Source organism: Ursus americanus, chromosome 27 (assembly GCF_024610735.1).
Source record: "Ursus americanus isolate L20-20 chromosome 27, mUrsAme1.1.p, whole genome shotgun sequence".
In the NCBI taxonomy this organism is placed as follows: Eukaryota; Metazoa; Chordata; class Mammalia; order Carnivora; family Ursidae; genus Ursus; species Ursus americanus.
In genome coordinates, this window is record NC_142153.1 from 41,621,838 (window position 1) to 41,639,465 (window position 17,628).

The 17,628-nt window shown below is 41.3% G+C and overlaps 1 protein-coding gene across 4 annotated transcripts in view; it reads right to left on the bottom strand.

Annotated features, from left to right (window-relative positions):
* The window catches only part of LOC123784489 (uncharacterized), a 402,614-nt gene that overhangs the window by 313,116 nt on the left and 71,870 nt on the right, over positions 1–17,628 (bottom strand). The gene's annotated exons all lie outside the window — the stretch shown is intronic.

A 17,628-nucleotide genomic window follows, 5' to 3' on the forward strand; every position in this document is an offset into this window, starting at 1 on the left:
TATCTTAGAAAAGCTGGAAACAATCTGAAAAAAGGAGAAGAAATCTTCCTTTCAAAGAAAGCAATCTAGCAGATAGCACCAGGAATGATGCTGAATTTCTTCTCTAGCAGAACTTCTGCATACAGAGCCAAGAATTCCAACCCCAGATCATTGCCCTGGTGTGTCTTTGTTGGGGAGCTTCCTCAGATGGTTGGGAGTCTTTGTTGGAATTTCCTGGCACCCCCTTTAGTTGTTGCAGAGAAGGCACAGACACCTCAGCTATGACAGGGTACCCTGGAGGGGAGCTGGCCCGTCCATCTGTCTTTGCAGAGTATTCTACAGCTAGGGTCAGAAAACAGACCTGAGTTCCTCAACACTCCATAAGTTCTTCAAGGGATGAGGTAAGGTTCCTGCCCCTTTCGCCACTACTTTCTCTGTTCTTCAATCAGTGGATGCAATACTAACCTGATGAGAGCTCAGACTTAGGAAACACGTGATTGGTCACATCTACTTATTACACAAGTGTGTCTCATTGGCTCCCGACTCTGTAAAGCTGGCTAGACCAGCAAGCCAGTAGATAGCTACCTTTGTTATCGTCTTTTCTTTACATGTGGGCAGTGCTTGCTTTAGTTTCTTGAGGCCATCTGGTGGTAAGAATCATTCCTGGGGGACGAACAGATTTCAGTTGGGTCTAGTTTAAGCCACCTGCTCAGTTCAGTTTACCAAACATCTGGGTTTTGTGCTTAGCCTGGTTAATAACTGAATGGCATTTTGATTTTGTTTTCATTTGTGCCACTTAGGTGTCCCATCAGAGAAGAGAAGGCAGGGCTCCGACAACATTCAGGTGTCCCTGGGAACTCTGGACAGAATCACATCTCATTGCCCTTGAAACCCCCCTGGATAGCTTTAAATGCTCCCCTACCAGTGGGGAGTAATAAAAAGATACTTGGTTATAGTTCTATATACATCGATACAATTGTGTAATCAAAGCAACTAGAGGGATTCACAGTCCATTTTTCATCTGTCAAATTGTTTTTATGTTACATGTGACTAATTTGATCATGGTTAGCAATTTATATGGGCTTCTTCTCCCTTCCCCACTGTGATAGACTAACAAGTGTAACCCATCTGAACGGAGTCCCTGTGTGAAGACCAGATCATGTTCACAGACTATCCTCACACTTGTTGTAAGAGAAACATTTACCCGAAAGCCTTTTAATGCATTTGAAGAATGAGAATCAATGATTTCTCTTCTGGGAGAAATTGGTAAAAGTTGGAGTAGCTCTTTTTTACACGTAACAAAAGCTCTTGGATAGGGCTATTGTTAGACTTTAGGGATAATTATCAAGGGGAAATGCTGAACTTCCTTCATTAAAGACTTGTAGAAGTTACCTTGGTTAGACAGAGCTCTTGAAATAAGCAGCATTACTTTGATGAACTTCTGTGTTTCCTGCAATACCATAATACTATGTCATATTAATAATAACTTTATGACTATGCTTGGAATTACATTTACCGTGAAAACTATAACTTACAGACACGTGTTTTTCTCAAACATGCACAGTCATGGGAATCTATAATCTATATATTCTTTCCCTGGTACAGTTAATGATGGCTCCATTAGTTGAAGTGCTCAATAAACCAACTGTTTCATTAAGCGGATGACTCGATCAACAAAACGTCCAACTTCACAAAATGTAAAGGTTTATACATAAATGGAGAGAGGCTGTGGATTCTAGAGGTTTTAGCCTCATCACATCAATTAAGAAAAATCTGTGGGGCACCTGGGTGGCTCAGTGGGTTAAGTGTCTGACTTTTGATCTCAGCTCAGGTCATGATCTCAAGGTCATGAGACTGAGCCTCGGGAGCCGGGCTCCTGCATGACGGAGAAGCCTGCTTCAGATTCTCTCTCTCCTTCTCCCTCTGCCTCTTCCCTTGCTGTGCTCTCTTTCTCTCAAAAAGAAAAAAAGAAGAAGAAAAAAAAAAGAAAATCTTTACAGCCCCATGCATTTCCTGTTTGTGTGTGTGTGTGTGTGTGTGTGTGTGTGTGTGTGTGTGTTTGGGGTACAGGAAGATGATGGTCACTTCCTTCCACAAACCATTTATACTCTAATGAAAACAAGAGTTCAGTTTCTATATAAAACGTATCAGTCCTACCTTTAATTGTTTTCTGGGCAAAGAGCATTGCTGCCCTCGCTTAGCCTTTAATCTTTGAAGTACTTCTTTTCAGATAGTTAATCTCATAGTATGATTGTGTGGCAGCTTTGAAAATGTGCAGGTGTTTGTTAAAAATTTTACATTTCATTTCAGTTCCAAACCTCGAATAATACCTAATTTCTTGGGTTATTATTATTCTGCAACTTTAGCATTTTATGAAGATTTGCTGCTGAACAGCTGTATGGGTACTCACTAACATGATAAAAAGTTTTCAGTAAGTTACCTGCGAATTCGAATAGCATTAACACAACATTTTGCCTTCCGAACCTGTGTTGATTTTATGAAGTCCTTTTGTGTTCATAAATAAAATACCATTGTACCTATCAAAGATTCACTTGACTTTTCCCATATTCTCTTTAGCAAAAACTGAAACACTGTTCATTGAGGGGATATAACTTTTTCATACTTAATATGATATTGCCCAAACATAAAGTTTTTAAACTTTAGGTATTATAATTCAATAATAACTGATAAATATAAACAATTTATGTGCATGTATATACACGTATACACACGATATATTTATAAAATGATATGAAAAATATGGAAATTCTTTGTGCCAATCTGATGAGGAGGCATAGAGAAGGAAAAACAATTTAAGATAATATTATCTGTCCCGACACAATGAAAATTCAAAACTGTACCCAAATCCGGATGAAGTATTTAGAATGTTGGAAAGAAAAAGTGGTCATTTGTTTTCTTACACTTGTACCCTATCCAGTTCAAGATTGGAAGCAAAAATTATAAACCGCTGAGGAATTGCCATGTTGGGTCACGGAGTCCAACCCCAAATTATAGACTATCTTTATGCTGATTACCATCCTTTCTTTACCAACTAAATTACTTCCAGAAGCCAAATCATTCTTCAGCAGGAAGTTAGGTATTTAGGAAGACCTACACATTGTTTAAAATCCCTGGACGAATCCCACGCCCCATGTGGGGCTGTGCTTTACGGGGCAGATATTCGACGCGAACCCCTGAAAGTCCCTCTCTGCTCTGCTCAGCTTGTGCTCCCGGTCTTCCCCAGATATCCTGGACACATCGACCAAACTGGGAACGCTGTCAGAATGCCACGCCTCACAGATAGCTTTTAGCCCTGCGATGCTGGGAGAATCTTACTATTCTAGGATGGAGTCTTGACACTGCTTTGTGCCAGACGAAGGCAGAGTAACGAGACTGTATCCCGATGATTTTCCAGATCATGACCGTAAACCAGTTTCTGCAGTGGCGTGTCTAAAATAAGGGACATATTTCCTTCTAAAAGGAAATATGCATTCTGTGCTGAATTCTCAATGTATACTTTCAGATGACTGCAAGATGCCACGTATTTGGACTAGAATAAGAAATACTCATTTAACCCCTGGCTTCCCGATGTTTATATATTTGTTGTCATGTAGACTTACCTAAAAGTGAAGTTTTTATAAGGAAGATAGGTGTTAGCACCGCCCTTTTTCTTCATTATTTTTCTCTATACATCAAAGTTTCATGGATATAAGGAGAGCTCCACAAAGATTTTGCCTGTGGTATCACATAACATATTTTAGCTTTCGAATATTGTGTTTTACATGGATTGATAAATGACAGTCTGACTTCTTTATGGCCTCTGCTTTTCCTCTTGTTTCCTCTTCCTTCTACTCTCCCCCCAACCTGGGACCTACCTCCCTGGAGTAAAATAACATTAAGGATTTTATTTTGTTCTAAAAATGCCTTTCCCCCTCCTCCTCTTTCTCTTTTCTCTCTTTCTTCTCTCCCACTCCCTCTCTCCCTCTCTCCTATTTCTTTATTTCACTGCTCACAGGAGTGGGAAGCAGATGCTCTTCTCTGTATATAGAATTCAAATGATCGAATGTTGCGCTTGGGAAATAAGCTGAACTTCTAAGGGTTAAACAAAGTTCAGTCGGAACATTTAAAGTGTGTGAAAATGAAGGGTCCTAATTAATTCTATTCAGATGTCTGTGTGTGGAAAACGTCACTTTAGTGACCAATACAAGCCTATTTGCTGGGCTTTTGTTTGTTTTTCCCCTCGCACCTCAGGGCGGTGGTTTCAATAGCTCTTTTGCACAATCAGTAACAGGCCGCGACAGTGACATGGACCTTTGTCTGCCGCATCCGACTCTGCCCCATTTGCCCTCCTCAGATCCTGTCAACAGGAAGAACAAAACACAGCCAAGGCTGGATCAAAACACATGGAAGAGGTCCGGTAACAGAGAGAAGCATTCCAGTGCCCTGTCTGACCCCTCTGACCTCTGGCATCTCTCGGTCGCTCTAGCATCTTCCAGGGATAGAAAGGCAGTTCTTAGTAGGTTCTTACGTTTGGTACCTGCAGAGCTAAGAGAAGGGCAACAGAGTGGTGTTTTGTCTGCGTCCTGAGTACTAACTACAGCCTTGGACGAGGGTCGCACATTACCAAGAGCCTCAGTTCCACACCTTGCTTTTACCCTTCTCCGGAAAAAAAAAAATGCTTTATGTGGCTTAAGTGTTTGGCCTCAGGGCAGCCTCTTGCACACTGTTGAGCAAAGGTCATGAAGGGGTGAGGGGATCATAGGGAAACCTCTGCAAACATATCAATTTGAATATCTACTCTGGGGGCTATATTTATGTTCTGGTATGAACAGGGATCAAAAAACTAAGACTGACCAAAAAATAAAAAATAAAAAAAAATAACCTTGGCTATATGTATGTCATTAAAAGAGTAAGACAATCATTTAAGCAACAGAAAAAAGAAATTACCTAAGACAGAAAGAAAAGCCATTCATAAAGACAACGCCATTAATTTTATTTTTATAGAACATGTGTCTTCTTATAGCATTATTTTGAAACTGTTCAGATGATGTCAAAGCTGCCCCATTTAAAAATAAAATAAAAATAATAAAAAATTAAAAAATTCTTAATGACCACTTTATAAAAAATCTAATAATATCCTGATACTTCAATAAAATCCCAAAATTTTAAGCTGTCCCCCCAGATTTTACAAGTGTTATGCTATGTAATTATTATATAATCTTGCTGGGCAATCCTTGTCACTTCTACTTCATACAAAAGAAAGCTGTGGCTCAGAGAGGTTTTAGCATGTGGTCCCGGTCACAGGGTTAGTAAATAGTAGACCCAGGACTGAGTTCTTTTCATATCGCTGAAGCTCTTTTGTATATTTGATTTTATTGATAGATTGAATTGTTCTTTTTCTCTCTTTGCTTTAACATCGCCATAGTGACCACAAAAGAAACAGATTGACTCAGAACAGTTTCTTCTGAGACTTTCTCCTTGGACTTGGCCACTGACATAATGTTGCGTGTCTCTGAGCTCTCTCCACTCCAAGACTGAATGAGCCCCAGCCACTCATGAAACGGAAAGGATTATAAAGTGCTCTACTGGCAAAGGAGCAAGACATCCAAGGAGCACCCATCAGCTGCAACATGCCGATAAAGAGGGAGCCAGAGCTCTTGGGACCCCACCAGCACCCGCGGCCTCGCATGCCCAGAGAAGTTTGCTAGACACGCTGAGCTTGCTTCAGTCCCTCTGCTCAGTTGGAAGCCAATTGTAAGAGAGACGTATAAACTGTGAGAAGTGAGACCCTCTACAGCAAGATGGGTAAGGTAAAAGGAGAGAAATAGTCTAGGCAGGTCATGCTTTTCAAATGAATGCAAACTTTAAAGAAGAAAGAAGATGACTACTTATATTAGCTGCTTAAAAAGTAGGATCACAAACTTGTTGAATTACTAAATTGTGTACCTGAAACTAATGTAACATTGTGTGTTGACTAGACTCAAAAAAAAAAAAAAAAAAGGAGTGCACAGGTATACGATGATATGAGGAAACAACACAACACAGAACTTTAAACACGTTGATGATTCCTTAATTCAAACTGATCCAATGACCCTAGTAAAAATATGATTGTCATATTGAATTGGTAACGGAGTTGGAGTTAAAACTCATGACTAATGCTTTGTGCATTTTGCTTAGTTCACTAAACATCAGTGACTCTTTGGATTGAACCATTTTATCCCTTCTGCAGCAAATTCTTGCATTACGGTGATTCTGAATTTCTTTTTTCTTTCTTTCTTTCCTTTTTTCATGGGATGGGAAGGGGATACTACATAGCCATAGTAGAAATAGTAAGAGACAAAATGAAAGAAAAGAAAAATACTTGCAAGTTCAAATGTGTTCTTATCTTCAAGGGGAATTCCAAAGGGAGAAATTCCTCTTCACTGTGTTCCGATTTGTGCCTGATTTCTAATTAAAACATAGTAAAACAGACATGCACTATTTTTAAAGGAGAATACAGAAACAATGAAGCAAGGGTTTAAAGAAAGTAGAAAGACCTGTCGCCCAGGTAAACCACACTTACCTGAGAGGTAAAGTGTTACAATGGCAGCAGCAAGCCTTTCACAGAACGAGCTGTGGGATCTAGCAGCTCGGCCTCTCTCTTAAGTGATTTCAGGAAAATCATTAAACCTCTTTGAACCTTATTTTCAATCATCATTAAAAGGGGGAAATAATTCACGTGAGTGTAGCTTGTGAGGCACATTACTGACACACGCTTCTATTATTACTGTTCATCAGTCGATACCTGGATTCCCATCTGACAAGGACCAGACCACCTAAAGAAAAGGAATCCCTGACTTCACGGTTATTAGCATTTCTAAACAACTAGTTATAGCATTCTTGCCCTTTAACAAGCAACCTCTTGCCTTTCCTGTAGCTCCCGGACTGAAGTTGGAAGTTACTTTGGGCACCTTCTTGGAGGTGCTTCCTAAAAGTCACTGGGCGGGAAGTGCTCTAAGGAAACTTATTTCTTATCCCATGATGCTTCTCTAGAAAAGCGGCAAATGCCTACAGCGCGCTCACACTCAGCGTGTTCTAGCGGCTCACACCCACCCCACCTGCGGTCAGAGAGAAGGCTTTGCTTCCTGGACCATCTGAAATTCCCTGCCACATTATTCACTTCCGTGTCTGGCACAGTATGAGGCTTTAATGCAGCTCCTTTTCACAATCCAGACTCTAGGTAGTAGATTTCCCAGGGGCCACTCTGCTTAGTTACTAAGGCCATGCATATTCCGAATGGCAAAATCATTTCACTGCAAATATGAGACATTCTGTGTGTGTGTGTGTGTGTGTGTGTGTGTGTGTGTAGAGAGAGACATACGAAATGCAAGAAGTGGTCATATTTTTTTTTTATAAAGCAACTAAAACGAGAAAACAATATTAAAAGTCTGGTTAGAATTATAAAATAGATCTACAGAGGAAACCTTAATTTAAAAAGCCCCATTCTTAGAGCTCTGGAAATGCACATGTTCCATGATGCCTCTGAATGTGCCCCCCTCCCCATCTGACTGAGCTCGGCCAGCAGCTTCTGACTCAGTCCTACACTGGTTACACACAGTTAGAGGAATGTTAATTACCACCTGTAATCTACACAGGGTCCTGGAGTAAATAACAAGGGTAACTAGCCTCGACTGAGAAAGATAGGTAGAAATGTAAGGGCCACACTCAAAGGTATGGGAATTTCGTGGGCTCATACTCGGGCAGGAATGCGGACCCTCCCGTCTTACTGACTCAGGCAAGCACCTGAGCGAGAGTCACCCAGCCAGAGAACGGGAATGCTGACGCCGTAATCTTGAAGGGATCTTAGCAAGCATCTCTTCTTCTCACGGGCTTGGAGAGGCTTAAGTCATTTGCCTCATTTAACAGAGACAGTAAAAGTTTAGTGCAGGAACAAAAGAAAAAAAAAGTTTTGAATTTTTACCTTCAGGAGAGTTCTTTACAATATTTAATTAGTTTTAATGCTGTCTATTGATATTCAAATATATGCATCCTTTTCTCCCATTTTGTTGGAAACTGCAAGGTGGATAAAATTCTATCCCCGTCTGGTAGAGATACTGAAACACAGTTCCCTGGGTGCATTCTCCACTTCAGATGATGGCTGATTCTATCCTTGTCAGCCTGAACGTTTTAGCTTTCTTTAAGACATGATAAATTAGGGAACAAAAGGAACACTTTTCCACAACAGAAGCACTTTTGGGAGGCTGAACATGTACCTCTGATTCAAGGCTGAGTTATTATAGGAAAAACAGAAAAGGAAGGAAGAAGGTTTTCCTTTCCCACCATTGAAGACAGTTTGTCAGGACGAGAGACAGACACACACAGCGTGCGCAGACTTGCACTTCTATTCGGCGATGAATAGGGCAAGGGTTTCACCCATGTTGTCTTCAAAAGCATTGCCTGGAATACAAAATGACGTGGTGTTTCTGGAATACAATTCTGTTTGAAAGGCCAAGAAAAGGTGATAGGTTTTTAATGCACATTTGGGTGTCTTCAAGCTCTCTTTCTATAACTAGAATGGAGATGTTCCTGAAATGCTGTCCACAAAGAAAAAAAACAAACTGGTTAAAATTCCATTATGTTTTTCTCTGGCCAGCACTGTATAATTGAAGATGTCTTCAAAACAGAAACACACGATTGCTTCGTGTGTCGGAGGAGGAGGAAAGCATACATCAGACTGCAGAGATAGAATCGCTGTAAGGAATACATCACTTTCACCAGCAAAGTTCCTGCGGCCCGTGCTTCCTTCATCAAGTCCAGTTTTTTGTCTTTCTGCCACGACAGCCATGTCGCTAAATGGATCTGATTTTGTTTTCTATTCTCAAAGCCTGTGGATTGCTTCTTTTTAGTCAAAAATTCAAACTTAGGCCTACTGTCTCCCCATCTCCCCTCCCTCCCTGGTTGTCAGATCACTTTGCCCTGATAAGTCTCCCTTAAAAACAAAAACAAAAATTCTACGGGTACCTGACACAAGTTTTCTCTTTTGTCTGGACTGTTCTACCCGTTCTTTCCATCCTTTAAGGTACAGTTCAGCTCCTAGATCTTCCAACAGTAAGCCTCCCCTAATTTCCCTGCACACAATGAATCGGGCCATGCACTCAGGCCAGCTGCATGGGGACGTGACCTCTGCAGGCACACGGGGCTCCATGCTCAGAAACGGCCTGCACCTGCTTGAATGCTCGCTGTTGCCATCTTGAAACTTAAACAAGGGGCTTAACAGTTGTGTTTTCCACTGGGCCTTCGAATAACGCAGCTGGGCCTTCCTCCTGTACTCCTGAAGTTAACAGTTTCATGTCTCTGCTTTAACAATTATTGCCCACGCTGCATTCTGAAGTTCTTTTGTGCATATCTACCCCCCACTAGAGAAGAAACTCTAGGAACCATAGATCTCATGTTTGTGTTCCCAGAATCACCGGAAGAGCCATTTGCACAAAGGAAAGTATTGACAAGGCGGCAAGAATACTGCTCAGAGTTCTTCAGGAAGGAAAAGAATAAAACCAACATCTACTGAAGATAAACAGTAGAAAAGCTAAAAAGTTTTACAAAGTTAATATGCACCAATCACCGTATTTTGCACTGCACAAGCAGCGAATTTAACCTAATTCCCAAAACTTGAAGAATAGGTGCTGTTATGACTTCATTTTCCAGGTAAGGGATGAAGGGCTTAGAGAGGGAAGGTGTCAGGGGTCACAGAGGGTCAGGGGTCACAGAGTAAGTGGCAGAACCAGGAGTCAGAGTCAGGTCTGGCTCATCTAAAATCGATGAGTCCATGCTCTTAACTTGTACAGAACTGAAATTTTCAAGCAATAAAAAACGTAACTATATGCTGATTGGAACGAAGGCCAAGGAAACAAAATTGGCCTCTGTCTAGCAGTCCGAGCCACGCATTCTTAAAATCTGCCCATACGCACCCAAACTTTTAAGGTGTCAAACCAGTTTCAAGCAAAACATCATTTTTTAGGTTATGTAAACATTCTGCTAGACCTGCCTGCAGCCCCTCCCCACATTTAACAAACACACTATCTTTGTACTTTCAAGTTATTTTCCAGTCAAAAAATTTTATATGTAGGGAGAAAAAGTGCTTCAGATTATGAAAGACAGACAATCTAGGGAGAAAGGAATATTACGGTCTCAGCTGAGCAAGTGAATACGGTGGGAAGTCAAGCCCGTGCCCGCTCTATGCCGCGGTCCTCAGACAGATCCATAAAGAAGGTCATGGTTTTCCAATCCCTACTAAGAACTCAGAAGCACACCAAATTCAGGAGATTGATGACCAAGGATTAGTATAAAAAGACATTTTACTGAGTTACGTCCATTAGCCGTTTTTATTCATTTATTGTTAAAATTGCATTTTGTATAATGAACAAAGCAGACCTTCTGTTTTACTGCTTGATTCAAATACATACCACGGACGAGATGCATATAAGGCTTTGGATATGTTATTTTAAGAATTTGCACTAAACACATCAGAATATTCCCAAACACAACATTAGTCTGTCATAGACCTGAATACGGATTATTTTCTTTAGCACAAGAGAGATTTTTCAGGAAAAACCTCTTGGGAGTCTGTCTTGCATGTTTTTAAGCTAATTAAGTGTTCAGAAGCTGGAGTCTTTTTGCAACCGCTTTCACCTCAATTTTTTTCAGGGAAAGATTCAGCTTTTGCCACTTCCTTCTAGAGGGCCCATTATTACCACATCCCTAAGTTTCCTGGAGCTTTGAGTTGTTTTCACTATTTTAAAAATTCCTAAATGAATCGCTTCTCCTCCTCCCAACCCCAAAAAAGCATAATAGGAAGATAGAAGAGGTTTGATTTTCCACCCAGCACAGCATATGTCCACTTCTGCAACGTTGCTCTAAGCTTTCTGGATGCATGCTTATTCTCAACCCCTGAAAACCAAAGTTCCCTTTAGGTAGCTCTAAGGATAAGCTAACCTAGTGTGTCATGTTCCCATCTGGTTCCAGTTCGGTACATCTTTAATCCTCATTTTGGAGACATAAAACCATGTATCCATTGACTGAGAGTAGGTAATGCTTATCGAGACATAATTCTTATATTACATGAATGTTGATTTTGTTTGCAATAGAGAATTTATAAGAAACATTCAATCTTTTTCTTACCGAAGTCTTGTGTGTGGTGGCTTATGATTTTTCTAATTGGGTCATCATTTTGGAGGTCAAAACTTTATTGCTACAAAATGAAATGTACTTGGACTTCTACTTGAGATTGTCGACCGGTTACAAGACATCCAGTAGAAACTGCTAGATAAAGAGCAGTGGTTGTATATATTTTTATTAATGCCAAACCAGTTGTAATCCAATTTATATCTACAGTTTAAATGACAATAAGAAGTTCAGAGATCTATTTCCCAGCCAGACGCTGGGTAAACCCTCTGTCATCTTGTCAATGTAGTATTTGAATGAAATCTGCTGTAGCAAATGAGAATAAAGCTTCGGATGCTTTAGACCTAAAAGTGAAAAGAATTTTTAAATACCGGAAGTATGCTGGTAAGGACCATTCAGAGAGAAAAGGAAACTCGTATTTTATTCAACATCTACCTAGTATTCTTCTAGGTGCTGGAAATGTTAATTAATTTAACCTTCACAGAACGAAAGGGCAGGAATTCTTAGTTCTCTTTGCAGAAGGAGAGACTGAGGATAATATTAAGTTACTTGTCCAAGACAGGACAGTAAATCTGGTTTATCTAATTCCAAAACCTAAGTTCTTTTCAGCACAAATGGCAAGGATTATTTAGATATTAAAATTGATTCAGGTTTTTTAGCATCTTGATCTTTACTTTCATGAGCAAATGAGGCACGCAGTATTCTATAGGTGTTAGTCCCTCCGTGGCTAATAATAAGGGGTCTGTATTTATTTGCCCATCAACTCCTCAATGGCAAAATTTGTAAAAATAATTGGGACAGAATGAATGATGACTTCTTTCAGTTCTCCCTACAAAAATTCAGACAAGGATTTCTTTTTCTCTTCTGCATGCTTCATCCATAGGTGATACTTAACGTGAGGTTATCAGCAGATCGTACTGGGAATCAGATCGGTTTGTGCCACCAGGCAAAATAAATCAACCATATTAGAAGAAAGGTTAATAGTCACCTTGGCCAACCCCAGCTTTTGCACCAGGTTTATTATCACCCTTGAAATAGAACCTGCACGATCAATTTCAAATATCAGAGCATAACATAAGCTCCACAGGGAACCCACGAAAGCAAACGGAGGAGGCAATACCTGTACAGTTAGGGAAAAAAAAATCACAATTTTGATTGTGCATGGAAAACATCAAATTAAACCCGGTGCTTGTATTGACTCAGCATTCCAGCTTCTCCCAACATTCGGGCTGAAGTTTAATCTCCCGCTAACCCCCTGGAGGGAGGCCGTTACTCCTGTGGACCCTTGCTGGCAACATAGGATTGAACAGGTGCTGGCTTCAGGGGAAGCTTATGATTTGTTTCTTCAAATGTGCAAAATAATGCTTATAGGGAAGTGCTTCATAAACAGCTTATAATATGAAAAGAATCGAGAGGAATGACGTTTAAAAAATTCCTTTTCTTACTAATTGATCTCAGGTTCAACGGAAGTTTGCTTTGGACGGATTTTTTTTCTATGTTCCCATGTTGGTCTTCAGTCCTCTGTCAAATATTTGTCCTCATCGACTTCCTTATCCATTCCATTCTGCACAGCTCTGCGTTAGTCACGCCCAGACCCACGTGGTCGAGGGCACACTGCTTCTCCTATATCTCCTACATCCCAGCTGAGAGCACGAGAGCTTTCTCTCTGTATGCTGGAGGCATAGAAGGCAATGTTGAAAGGGTCACAGTAGTCAGAGTGGGTTGGAGAAGGCAGTCAACTTACTTACCACGGACAGACCCCAGGGGTACTCTGGAATTCCAGAAGATAATATCATCGCATAGGTGCCCAGAAATAGCACATTCGGATACCCCAGGGGTAGGCCAGCAATTGGGGGGGGGTCATTATTTCACCATGTGGCTGGTGCTAAGAATTTATATTTTAGGTGGGTATGAGGATAATTCCACAGGATATGAGGACAGCAGACATGTTGAATGAATGTATGAATGAATGAATGAATGAGAAATCAATGCAAACTCTTTTTTTTTTTAAGATTTTATTTATTTATTTGACAGAGAGAGAGGCAGCCAGCTTGAGAGGGAACACAAGCAGGGGGAGCGGGAGAGGAAGAAGCAGGTTCCCAGCAGAGGAGCCTGATGTGGGGCTTGATCCCAGAACGCTGGGATCACGTCCTGAGCCGAAGGCAGACGCTTAATGACTGAGCCACCCAGGTGTCCCTCAATGCGAATTCTATAGATGAATGCAGACTTTTACAGATAGCACTGAGAGAGAATCTTCCAGCACTATGAAATCAGCTCCATGACACACGAGCAACTACGTGGAGATGCTGTATTCTAACTGCCTACTGTGTGCTTGGCACCATGCCAAGGACTTTACATTTATGATTTATTTAAATGCTGACAACGTTCCTACTAAGCATCTTTGTTAGCCAAACTAGAAGATGATGATCCCTGGTGATCCTCATCCCCTGGCATTTGTGTCTTTATGCAACCTGTGGAACTAGGACGATACTGAAGTGATGGCGTGTGCCTTCCCAGGCTAGATCTTTCAAGCTGCATGGTTTCTTCTGTGCCGACTCTTGGATCACTCTTGGAGAGAAGCTGGCTGACGTGTCATCAAGACACACAAGCAGGTCTATAAAGAGGAACTGAGGCTTCCTATCAACAATGTGTGCTAACCTGCGGAGCGTGTGAGAGAAGCAAGCCTTCCACCCCAGCCAAGCCTCCAGATGACTGCAGCTCTAGCCAGTTTCTTGAGCATACCTCACGAGAAACCTTGACGACTAGACCATGGTTCGAGCACCCAGCTGAGTCAGGTTCCTGACCCATAACTTTTATGCAAAAGAGTAATTTTTTTAGTTTTATTGTCGTTGATTTAAGCCACTAAATTTCAGGGTCATGTATTTCACAGCAACAGACAACTAATAAAGCTTTTATTAACCTCGTTTTACAGATGAAGAAATAAAATCCATGAGAGCTAAACTTAACAAAATCCTGAACTTCCCTTTACTGAGCCCCTACCCGTGAAGGCTTAGAGCACGGGAACTGACACGGGAGCCAAGGAGGAGAGCAGCCGGCAGCAGCTGAAGACGCAGAGTTCATTCGCTCGTTCACTTAACAGACGGTTCCCGAGCACCTACTAAGTGCCCGGGCGGCAGTAGGGCATGAAGACGCAGCTGTGACCAACACACACAGACTCCCTTCCTTCCCCAGCTTCCGTTCTAGGGATGGGTGACTGATGGTAAAACACACACAACGGTGCGCTGGGAGATACAGTAGAAGGTGGAGGAGAAGCAGGTGGAGGGACGAGCAGGACCTCGGGACAGGCAGCGGGCTGTTGCTTCCTTCCCGCGCGTGTGTCCCTGTGACAAAGCCTTCAACTGAGGCAGCTTCAGCCCTGCGCTGCCCTCAGACACAATCTCTCCCTCTTTTGTACGTCACGGCTCCCACTTGCTTAGCGTGTAGCCTGGCGTATAATATGTGCTTAGGAAATATTTTTACAGTGACTTTAATTCTCAGAATCACATTTTTAGCAGAGTCAGCTGCCTAAACAGTTGAATATTCCTCGGCTATTTTAACATGAGCATGTTAAGACAGAGTGAATTCTCCCAGTGTAACTTCTTTTCCATGATCAAATGGAATAAAACTCACTGCATAATAAATGTGATTTTCTTCTCAGTAGCCTGGCTCGACCTTAATTTGAGTCTGTGAGATTTTACATTCTAAAACCAATATATCAAACATGCAGTGAGGATTCTAGGATCTTCCTAGAATCAAAAATACGAGATGTGGTTATAAGATACCAAAGCAGACATCCGGGAGCCAAAGAAGGAGTCAGTCTCAACAAACACACATGCATAGACACCAATTTCCTTGGTCTGCTTAGCTTGACCAGGTCTGTGGGAGCTACAAGGGGAGGACCTCCAACACAAGACGGGGGAGACCAGATGCGCAATGCTTCATGAGCATGGCTGTCCTGGGGGGCACATGAAAGTCTTTTTTAAAACCTTATGCTCTCAAAACAGTAAATACTACATTTATAAAAGGGAGAAATTAAGCACTATTTGTTGATAAAAAAGATTTATTACATTATAAAATATTAATACGAAATTAATAAGAAAACTTCAAGTATCAAGAGGTTCAATCCCCCATCACCAAAGTAGAGCCCAGAGAAATGAAGTAACAAACTACTACTCATGCCCAGATTTTATTTTATTGTTTTAAAGATATTATTTTATTAGAGAGAGAGACAGTGCAAGAGCACGAACATGGGGGAGGGGCAGAGGGAGAGAGACAGAAGCAGATTCCCGGCTGAGCAGGGAGCCCGACATGGGGCTCGATTCCAGGCCCCTGAGATCATGACCTGAGCCAAAGGCGGACATTTAACCCACTGAGACCCCCAGGCGCCCCCTCATGCCCAGATATTAGATGAACCCTTCTAAAGCTTCTTCTTGTATACATTGTGTTTCTTTGAACAATTCAGATACTGTTGCATATTGACTCCTGGAAGCTGGCTGGTTAATTCCCAGGGGACTGTCATTTAGATGGCACAGAGGACAGTATTGCATTAGCAATTTAGAACTTGGTTCTAGAAGCTGATGATCCAATCTCAAACAGTGAATCTATCATTTTCTGGGCAAAGTGAATTGGACAATTTGAAAAGAATTACTTAATCTCTCTAAATCTCAGTTTAGTCGCCTGTAACATATTGGTAAGAACAGTACATATCTCATGGGGTTTTGTGAGGAGTAAAGGAAACCTCATAGGCCCAGTGCTAGGACAGCTTCTGAGCACACAGAGAACCAGTCTTGTTTGATAAACTATTATTATTGTTGGTGTAATCAAGATTCTCAATATTGACAAGATGAGGAATGTGGATGTTAACTAGACTTGTGGTGATCGTTTCACAATATATACATTGAGTCATTATGTCTATACCTGAAACAAATATGTTATATTTGAGATATATATATCTCAATAATAGAATAAGAATAGCTTCTCGATATTTTTAGAATGCCCTGAAGTCTAAGAGATAAGATAAGGTGCTCCATATGAATCAAAAGAGACAAGAAGCAGTTTAGTCTGATGGCCGGTACCAGGGTTTATGATGGTGTAAGCAGGCAGAGACAGTACCAGGGAAGGTGGTCTCTTTGGCTATAGCTTCTTTCTTAAGCCAATTCCAATAGTGGAAATAAAAGTGCTTATTAAGACAAATTAAAGCAGGTCCCTAAGCTCCCCTTTTCCTATGAGTCTGCCATTTCCAAGCTCCTTATAAGTCGAAAGTCTCACCACTTGTCCTCAGAAGGAAGATCGGGAAAAGTGACAGGGTGCTCCCTGGTGATATTTTATAGTTCAAACCAGGCATTAGCATTAGAGAGTTGTATTCAAGGGGAACAGAGACCCAGTTTCTGAGCTTGGGGCAAGAAGGCATCAGTCTAGTTCTTAGAAAGAGAGGCAAGAAACCTTCAAGTCCAGAAGAGTCCATCAGATCCCACGGCACAGAGGCTGACAGAAGTACAAGATCCTCGGAATGGAAACCCACAATTGGAGCTGAACCAGGCTGCATGGTGTCTGCCTACAGGGAAAGGAGGGAACTCACACTTTGAAATGCAGGCGTAACCGTAACCTTCTTATCAGAATTAGGCATCATTGGGATTAAAATGGCATCGCCCAGGAAATGACATGGAGTGGATTTAGCCACAGTAACTAAAAGCTAAACCCCTGGGAATCAGGATGAAAAAGCTTTCCCTCCCTCAGACGGGACTGATGCAGAGACCTGATTAGGCATGTGGATGTGTGTCTGTAAGTGTGTGTGTGTGTGTGTGTGTGTGTGTGTGTGTAAAAGCCCCTACTTTTTGGAACAGAGGCTACTGATCAACCTCTCTTTAGAAAAAGTAGGCTGGAATAAGGCAAAAACTAGAGCAGTGAGGCAGAAGAGCTTCTATTTACTCTTGTGCATGAAACATGTGACTTGTTTTATTTAGGCACATTTATCAGTATCTCTATACATCAGTAATAAAAAGTGAGATTCCTTTGTATGCCATCAGTCACATATATGCTCAAATAGGCATCATTTATAGATCTTTAAATACGCCTATGAGTAAAAATGTTTGATTACTAAATATTTACATTTGTAACTGTGTCAGAGTGGGGTTTATCTACATGTGTTTGTGGCTGGCAGAACAATGGCCTCTAACATATGTCCCTGTCCAAATCCCTGCAAGCTTTGAATATGCTCAATTACATGGTAATGAGAATTAAGGTAGCAGATGAAATTAAATTTGTTAATCTGCTGATTTTAAAATAGAATATCCTAGATTATTCGGGTGGGCCCATTGTAATCCCCAAGGTCTTTAAATGATGAGGAGGAAGGCTGAAGAGTCATTGTCAGTGACAGGCTATGAGAAAGACACGATTGGCCATTGTTGTCTTTAAAGACGGCGGGGAGCTATGAGCCAAGGAATAAGGACAGCTCCTGGAAGCTGGAAAAGGCATGCAAACATTCTCTTC